The sequence below is a fragment of the Oryctolagus cuniculus genome, chromosome 4 (genome assembly GCF_964237555.1).
Source record: "Oryctolagus cuniculus chromosome 4, mOryCun1.1, whole genome shotgun sequence".
Classification (NCBI taxonomy): Eukaryota; Metazoa; Chordata; class Mammalia; order Lagomorpha; family Leporidae; genus Oryctolagus; species Oryctolagus cuniculus.
This window is the reverse complement of record NC_091435.1, coordinates 24,361,765-24,371,898: the sequence shown is the minus strand read 5'-3', so window position 1 is coordinate 24,371,898 and position 10,134 is coordinate 24,361,765.

The window sequence follows — 10,134 nt, the reverse complement described above, 5'->3', positions numbered from 1 at the left end:
CCAATGGCTGCAGCAGCCGGCGTACTGCGGCCGGTGCACCGTGCTAATCCGAAGGCAGGAGCCAGGTGCTTCTCCTGCTCTCCCATCTGGGTGCAGGGCCCAATCACTTGGGCCACCCTCCACTGGACTCCTGGGCCACAGCAGAGAGCTGGCCTGGAAGAGGGGCAACCGGGACAGAATCTGGCATCCTGACCACGACTAGAACCCAGGGTGCTGGCGCCGCAGGCAGAGGATTAGCCTATTGAGCTGTGGCGCCGTCCAATGGCTATTAATTTCATTTCATGATATTTAAGAGCTGTGACATAAGAAATATTTTTGTATGACAAACTGAAATTTAATTCACAAAGCAAGTACTTAAATTAACTCTTTAGCACTTAAAAATTAAGATTCTGGATCTTCAGATATTAAATCTAATGCAAAATGCATCAGTGTTTTGTGGCAGGCATTACAGAAGCGCTTTTGTCAAGAAATCCAAACAAACACAGTGGGTCATAATGTCAAATCTGCAGAATAATTCATGAATCAACTCATTTTTGATGTATCTTTGACATATGTTTACTTGCTAAACATTTGGCTCTAACTCTAGTGTTCTTATTTTAAAAATTATAGGTTTATAGCTTTTCCTCCCCCCATGCCCATCTCTTGCTTTAAATTAAATACAATAAATGAATATGTAATTATAAAAGATATGACAGATAGATGCTACTTGGGAAAGCCTTATTCCATATCATAGGACCTGAGTTCGAGTCTCATTTCTGCTCTCGATTATAGCTTCCTGATAATGTATGCAACAAATGATAGCCTAAGTAGCTTGGTCTCCTTCACCCACTTGAGATATTCAAATTGATCTGGGCTGCTGGTTTTGGCATGGGTCCAATCCCTGTTGTTGTAGGCAATTGAGGAGTGAGCTAGTGGACAAAACAGATGTCTGCCTCTGTCACTCCCTCTCTCTCTCTGACACTGAAATAAATAAATGATACATTAGAGGTTTCAAAAGATTTTATACACACACAGACACACACACACACACACACACAGCCCTTGGGTTACACTTACCAAGTAAGTGTAATCATTTGTTGTCATTCCACATTATCATTTTCATTTGAATTTTTTATGATAAAATGAGAAGAAAATTTTGTTCTACTTATATATGCATACTTTTCTTTATAATCTTTCTACCTTAGTGTATGTTTAATATAGTGTAATTTACATTGGGTACATACACATTTATTTAACACTATTTTGAATCTATTTAATATTTATTGCATTTATTTGAAAGGTAAAGTGAGAGAGAGAGAGAGCAAGAGAAATTTTCCATCTGCTAATTCACTCCTCAAACGGCAGCAAAGCAACAGCTGGGGTTGGACTAGGACAAAGCTAGGAGCCTGAACTCCATCCTGTCTGCTATGTTCATGACATGGGCCCAAGTACTCGAGTCATGTTCTGCTGCTTTCCCAGGCACATTAGCTTGGCACTGGATTGGAAGTGGAGCAGTGGGACTTGAACCTGTGCTCATATGGGAGCCTGCATCATAGTAGGCAGTTTAACCCATCGCACCAGAATGTTTCCCCTACACTTTTGATTATTAATTTTGACTTAGTTGCTTTTTTCCTAAGTGGGAGATTTTTTTTGGGTTTTTTTTTTTGATTAAAAGAACATTACAAATTATTAGAGGATGGAATCTCCTCATTTTTCTCATTTCTATCAATGATTCTTTTAGAAAGCCCCTTTATTCCTCCAGTCCTGAAATTTAAATAGTTTTTCACTTGCTTAGGGATTCATACTAAACTAATAGGTACACTTTGGTAATGAAAAGCAATCAAATATGTTTTATAAGGGGTCAGCATTGTGCCATAGTGGGTAAATTCTCCACCTGTGACTCTGGAATCCATATGGGCAAGTGTTGGTGTCTCAGCACTTCCACTTCTGATCCAGCTGCCTGCTAACAGCCTGGGAAAGCAGTGGAAGATGGACGAAGTCCTTGAGCACCTGCACACATGTGGGAGACCTGGAAGAATCTCCTGGCTCCCAGCTTCAGCCCAGCTCAGCCCTGCCTGTTGCAGCTATCCAGGCAGTGAATCAGCAGATGGGAGACATTTCTCTCTCTGACTCTCTGTCTCTCTGTCTCTGACACTCTCTCTCTCTTTCAAATAAATAAATAAATCTTAAAAAAAATCTTTTGTAATGTACAAAATTACTTCAGTTACATGTTAGGAAAAGAGACTATTCTTTCCCTAGTATCAATTTATTCATCAATCTTATACAGAGGTGTGGATATCAAAGATCTAGTTTTTCAATAGACTAAATTTCAGTGACTGTCTAACCAGAAAGTCAAAGACAGGTCAATGAACTACATGACTACTGAAGTCATGCAATTCTGGTGCTCTTAGAAAACATCTGGTATAGATAAATGAAACAAAATAGAAAAAATTAACCCACTAACATACACAAACTGATTTTTAACATAAATGCTCAAAATGTACCCTGGAAAAAGAATAGTATTTTCAATAAATGAGCCTGGCAAAAGTGGACATATATAAGTAGAAGAATGAAATTAGATCCTTACCTCTTAATCATACACAAAAATCAACTCAAGTTGGATCAAAGATGTAAATTTAAGAACTGAAATTATGAAGTTACTGAATGCAAATATAGTAGGAACCCTTCAAGATGTTGATGTAGGTGATGATTTCTTGGATAAGACTCTAAAAGTGAAAGCAACAAAAGCAAAACTAGACAAATAGGATCATATCAAACTCAGAACCTGTCTCAGAGCAAAAGAAACAATCCATGGGATGAAGAGACATCTGATAGAATAGGAAAAAATATATATCTACTATTAGACAAAAATTTAATATTCAGAATCCAAAAGGAATTTAAAAACCAAGAACAAGAAGCTAGCAGCCCAGTTAAGAAACAGATAAAGATTCTGAATAGGCAGTTTTCTTCATTTCCAGCAAATGGATGGAAGTGGAGAACATCATGTTGAGTGAAATAAGTCTGACATTGGAAGACAAATACCACATGTTCAGAGTTAGGAGCTAAAATTAAAAAGATAAATAAATAAAGCTAATTGCAATCAAAAACAGAATGCTGGGGCTGGTGCTGTGGCTTAGCAGGTAAATCCACCTCCAGCAGTGCCTGCATCCCATTTGGGTGCTGGTTTGAGTCCCGGCTACTCCACTTCCGATCCAGCTCTCTGCTATGGCCTGAGAAAGCAGTCGAAGATGGCCCAAGTCCGTAGGCCCCTGCACCCTCATGGGAGACCTGGAGGAAGCTCCTGGCTCCTGGCTTTGGATCAGCAGAGCTCCGGACATTGTGGCTAATTGGGGAGTGAATCAGCGGATGGAAGATCTCTCTCTCTCTCTCTCTCTCTCTCTGCCTCTCTCTCTCTCTCTCTGTAACTGACTTTCAAATAAAAAATAAATCTTTAAACAAAAAGAGAATATTGATTACTAAAAGCTGGGAGGTATTGGAGCGATAAAAAGAATTTGGATAAAGAAAAATAGGAGAATTCATATATGGTTCACTAATTGTGACAATTATACTAATATGAGATATTAATAATAGGGTAATTGGAGTGAGGAAAAACTTTATTTTATCCCATAATTTTTTAATTAAAACTGTTCTGAATAAATTACTTTAAAAAAGTCAAGAATTATTCCAAAGTTCTGTTTAGTTTATTTAGGGATCATGTTGCATTTTGCTAGAATAATAGCATCAGTTGCTTCACAACACAATTTGTAACTGTATTCTTATAAAGTGAAATTAGAAGAAACTAAAAACAACAACAAACAAACAAAATCTATATTTTCCTTAAATCACCTTGCTCTTAGGCAATTCTAGGCCAAAATTCAGTTATTCCCTATTATTTATCATACAACAAATCAATAAAGGGTTTTTTGATATATAAATTATAAAATGACTCAAGACTAGTGAACAGTTAATATCCACTAGTTCGTAACTAAGAATCAGATACTTTATAATATTGTCTGACTTCTGAATATAAGTTAGCTTTAAAAACATCACTGTTTTGAAGTTGGAATTGCATATTACAAGCTGTTTTATTTAGCTGGTGATAAGTATATGTTAGGGAAATGGTGCCATTTTATTTGTGGTGCTATCTATGCCCTAGATTCCATCTTTAGACTCTGGTCTCCTTTGTCACTTTTCACAATAAGCTTCTGTCCTAAGCCCCATGGCCCAACCACAGGTGTCAGCTCCACCCCCACCTTAATGGGATTCACTGCTCCTACTTCCCTGATCCCTGGTAAAGGTATAACAGGACCTGCTTTCAGCACACGTGTACTCTCTCCTGATCCCTCTCTCTCTTATTCTCTTTCCCTCTCTCCTCTGCCTGTTTGGCTTCCCCCACCCCACAATAAACCTTTCCCTTAACTCCGGTGTTTGATGTGTTTTGTGGCAGCCTTACGGTATACACCTATGAAACCCTAATTAGCAGCACATCCAGTTCCCTTTATCATTATTGTCATTACCATTTGTTTGAACACTTACTATAGACTCTACCCCTTTAGGAAATATTAAGTAAACAAAATGGTACTGTTAACAACAGGATTCATGCTACAAAGCTAATCTCCATAACTTACTAGGCTTGTATAACTCAAACATTGTAAGCCCTGATAATCACTTCTTCATGCCCACCTTCTCTATCCTCTAGCAATCACAGTTCCACCCTGTTACTATGAGTTTGGTAATGCTATATTCCAACAGGATCATGCAGTGTCTGTTGGATTCAAACTTTATTTCTCTTTGAATTTGGTTCTCATAGCTTATCCATTTCCATTCACACAAGAGGAATTTCTTCTTTAGTGATGCTGAATAGCATTCAACTGCATACAAATACCATGTTTTCTTCATCCAATCAGCCCCACTGAGGATATTTAAGTTGTTTTGCATGTCTTGGCTATTATGGATAATGTTGCACTTCCACTTTCATGTGAAAATTCAGCTATCTCTCTGTGATTCTATCTTTGATTTCTTCAGATATATATCCAGAAATGGGATTACTGGGTTATATATTGCTAGTTTTAGTTTTCTGGGGACGCACCATACTGTTTTTCATAATGGCTATACTAATTTGAATTACCACCAACAGTGTACAAGGGTCATCTTGATATTCTTAGCAACATCTACTTTTCAACACACATAAAGCCATCCTTATAGGTGAAATGCATTATAGTTTTGATGAATAGGGTTGCTGCCTACCTTTTCATAGACCAGTTGTCCATTTGTATGTCTTTGGAGAAACATCTATTGAAATCCATTGTCCTCTTAAAAAATTTTACTACTGGGACCAGTGCTATGGCACAACAGGTCATGTCACTGTTAGGAAAATGGCACAGTTTTATCTATGGTGCGATCTACACCCTGATTTACATCCTAGCCCCTAGCCCCTGCCACCATTGCTGAAAGCCAGGTGGCCACGTGGCCCAAGCTCCACCCCCATCCTAATGGGATTTGCTGCTCCTGCTTCCCTGCCCACCCTTGGGCAGTTTTAAAAGGACTTCTTCCTGAACATGTGGCTCTCTCTCTAGTCTCCTCTTCTCCTTCCTCACTCCCCTCTCTCCTCTCCTCTCTCCTCTTTCTCTCTTACTTCTTACTCTCCTTTTCCCTCTTTGCCCCTTCCCTCTGGTTTGCTGGGTTTTCCTCAATAAACCTTTTCCCTTACTCTGGTGTTTGGTGTGTTTTGTGACGGCATAACATTGGTGCATTGGCCAGGAAAACCTTACATTGGTGATCGAGTGTCCCCCCGTGACTTTGTTCTCTGTTTGGAGATCTTGAGCTGCTCTGGGGTCCTGGATTTCTGCCAGTCACAAAACACACCCCCAGAACTCCTTCCATGCCACCAAATGCTTCACAATTCCATCCATACATCAGCCTTCCAAATTCTCAGGTAAGATGCGGAATGGGAAATTCTCACGGCGATTCCTACTTTGATTTGTGGTCTACTGTCATCTGCTTGTCTGAGGCCTTTCTAAGTCGTAGAACTAGACACTAACCACAACACCTACTTAAGGCTTTTAGTTTCTATGGACACTGTGTCTGGGCAATAGTGGGTGTGAGTGACGACTCAACCTCTGTTCCCCTTTTTACAGGCTAAGCCATGGGCTCCAGTGGACACTTGTGTGACAACCCTGCCTTCTGCTCCCATTCCTCTGTTATTCAGAAAGCTGGGACTCAAAGACGCTTGCAATCCACGGATCTGACTCTACAGGATGCAATGGGAACTTTTCTCTAACCACATTCCGTCTGATTCTTTAAGTAATATGGTCCCTCTCAAATTGGCTCCAGCCTTCAAACGTCAATGCCTCATCTTTAAAGTGGCCCCTTCATGGTGGCATGTTTGGCCCTGAGGGATTGGCCCAAAATCGGAGTGGTTTGACCATGATATCTTTATTACTTCTGTGAGTGCTCAGGAAAATGGAAGGAGATCCCATATGCTCAAGTTTTTCTATCTTTGATCTGAGCATTCTATGTGTACTGCTCTCTGGTCCAGGTCCTATTGGCCTCCAAAGTTTCCACTAGAAGTCAAGTGCCTAAGCTGAAACCTCTGCCTTCCAAGTTTGTGGCCCCAAATTTTCACTATCTCAGCTCACTATTCTTCCTCCTCCCACCCAGGAATTCAGACTTTATCTTAGACCCAGGCCTGGTCCAAAGTCTACTCTCTCTGTCTTATCAGTTTGGGAATGATTATCTCCATGCTTTTACTCTCCAGCCCTTGTCTTCCAACTGGTCTTTTGCCTCTCCCTCTTTTGTTCCAGTTTTACCATAAGAATAGCAAGGGAGTAGTAATCTGTCCTTTTGGGCTCCCTTCTTATTGAGAAACAAATTAGGTATCCTACCATTCTGATGGCTCCTTTGTTTTATCATAAGCAAGCCAGACAGGAAAATCAGGTTTGGTGCATTGACCTCTGGCCCACTGTACCTTTGGGAATTGTCTTGATGCAGTCCCAAGTGGCTGACTATGATGTCATCGGCCTAAGGTGCTCTTATGAAAAAGGCAAATGTAACTAGACACTGAGTTTGAACGATTTTATCTTTGAATCTAGGAAGTTCACTACCTTTAAAAATATTGCTTTGTAACTTGCTGAACTTATTTTACAATTTATTTTAACAGGTTTCCAGGTAATCAATACTCAATAAAACAACAATGGGTAATTAGTATTTGTTTAAGATGAATGCAATTTTAATTTAATTGAATTCAGATAGAGATATATCAGCATCTTAAGTCATTTAGGTGTAACTGCTAATTTAAATTGGGTAAAGGCTGTGGAGTTAGTGAGGATGGAAGGAACATTGCCTTTGGATTCAGACAATTTTGCATTCTAAGCTGTCTCTAAACACGCCCGGTTTCATATCAGCAGTATTTTCAATACTTGAGTCAGAGATTTCTTACATTTTTTTCTGAAATGGGAGTGAATGACAAATACATATTGCCTTTTGTTTGCTAGTTAAAAAGGAAGCAATTTTTAAATGTAAAAACAATTTAATACACGCTTTAGTCAGGAGGTATATCCTGAGGCTTGCAGGGAAAGGACTCTTGAATCCAGGCATAAAAAATATATACAGATTTCCTTAATGACAGCTCAGTGATAAAATCAGAATATTATATTGGATGTTAAATATGTCTTCAAAAATTTGTTTAATCATTTGTCTTAATTTCCTTTGGAACATTTAATAATTGAGCTTTTTTAAAAATTTTGTACAGCAAAAACGCAATTCACTTAACATAGCAATAATTTGTAATAATCCAATGAAAGAAAACGCCTTGAGTGTAAAACAAATAATTATGAAATGATGAGTTCTCAGATAATTCCTAAGACTTCTTATGAGATTTCTAAAATAAACATAGAAATGTATCACTAATGAGAAAATCAGTGTTTCTTTAAATACAAACATTACACCGTTCACCTATACAGTAACATCATGCAATTGATAAGATGGTGTATCAACATGACAACTTTAATAACAGGTTAATGCAACTAAAACTGGAGTTTTTGATGATAGAGGATATATAATTGATGGATACTTATCTGAGGAATATAAAAACAGAAAATTCTATTGTGACTATTTAGATAAATTGAGAAACAATATTAAATTTCCTAACCTAAATGATTAATTTTAAATATATTACAGCAGCTGTATCTTATTTTTTATGTTTGAAAATGAATACTTTTGATGCTAACAAAAAGTATTGTCAAGGACAGTACATGAGGCCGGCGCCACAGCTCACTAGGCTAATCCTCCACCTGCAGCGCCAGCACCCTGGGTTCTAGTCCTGGTGGGGCACCAGATTCTGTCCCGGTTGCTCCTCTTCCAGTCCAGCTCTCTGCTATGGCCCAGGAGTGCAGTAGAGGATGGCCCAAGTGCTTGGGCCCTGCACCCCATGGGACACCACGAGGAAGCACCTGGCTCCTGGCTTTGGATTAGCGCAGTGTCCCGGCTGCAGCGCTCCAGCCTTTGGGGGGTGAACCAATGGAAAGGAAGACCTGTCAAGAGAAAAAAAAAAAAAAAGGACAGTACATGCAAGCATCAGCTTAGAAAATACTAAAGCATGGGAACCATTGGATATACAGTTTTAAGTATTATAATAAAAATATCCACTGATTTTTGTTGATTTTCTTTTACAGAACAATCATAATTCCTCCTCTGGGAAATCATGAAAATAATCTTCATTATGCATACAGAGGGAATCCTCTTACTGAACAGTGGTTAAGTTAAAATGTGTTTGCTTTAGGTGAAAAAAGGGCAACTTTCTGACTATATAAATTCAGAAAGATGTGTCTGATTCTCCTTTTTGAAATCCTAGGGCTCCACTCAATACAAACCTCAGGGATAACCTGATTTCTAGAGCTGAAAAATCCCCAGCAAAATTCAACTATACATTCTTCATCGACTATTGTGAAATCATAAAACGCCGAGCACTTGATAGAGCACATGTTGCTGGTGAAAGTCTCTGGGGAAGCAGGGTTTGAGCAAGAATTTGAGAAAAGGTGAGACATTCAGAAAGGAGTGATGAGAGGTGGTGATTAGGAAGACCTGAATTTTTATGGATAAGGTAGCATCTAAAGGAGTGTAAATGTCATTGTCTGGTTAAGAAGGATGTCTTTTTATAGAAATGGCTGAGAAGTAAAAGTGGGAGTTAGAATAGAAGCAGACTGTGCAGAAAGATCAAGGTGGCAGCAGAATGGTAACATTCACCAAGGTGTGTAGGATATTCTAGAGTGAAGATTAGAGTTTTCTCTGGAAGTGCTTAGATAAATGAGCACAGGTCCAGTGTTCTTGCATTTCATTGCCTCCCATAGTGGAACACGGCACTATGATATTTTATTCTTTTTTTTTAATAACTTTTTTTTTTGACAGGCAGAGTGGACAGTGAGAGAGAGAGACAGAGAGAAAGGTCTTCCTTTTGCCGTTGGTTCACCCTCCAATGGCCGCCACGGCTGGCGCGCTGCAGGTGGTGCACCGCGCTGATCCGAAGGCAGGAGCCAGGTGCTTCTCCTGGTCTCCCATGGGGTGCAGGGCCCAAGCACTTGGGCCATCCTCCACTACATTCCTTGGCCACAGCAGAGAGCTGGCCTGGAAGAGGGGCAACTGGGAAAGAATCCAGCGTCCTGACCAGGACTAGAACCCGGTGTGCCGGCGCCGCTAGGTGGAGGATTAGCCTATTGAGCCACGGCGCCGGCCGATATTTTATTCTTATATGGTCCTAAGAAATTTTATAAATGTCCATTTCTTATATACCATACCAGTAAATGTTTTAAAAATATTACAGAAAGACTTTTGAAAAGTAATAAATGCTTATCTCAAAAGGGACCAATGTTGTGTAGCAGATAAAGCCACTGTCTGGGGTGCTGGTATAACATATGGGTGCTAGTTTGAGTCCTGGATGCCCCACTTCCAATCCAGCTCCTTGTTAATGGCCTGGGAAAGCAGTGGTGGATATCCCAAGTGCTTGGGCCCCTGCACTCATGTGGAAGACCCAGATGAAGCCACTGACTTCCTGGCGTCAATCTGGCTCAGCACTGGCCATTGTGGCCATCTGGGGAGTAAGCTAACGGATTAAAGATCTCTCTCTCTCTCTCTCGCTCTCTTTATCCCTCTCTCTGCCTC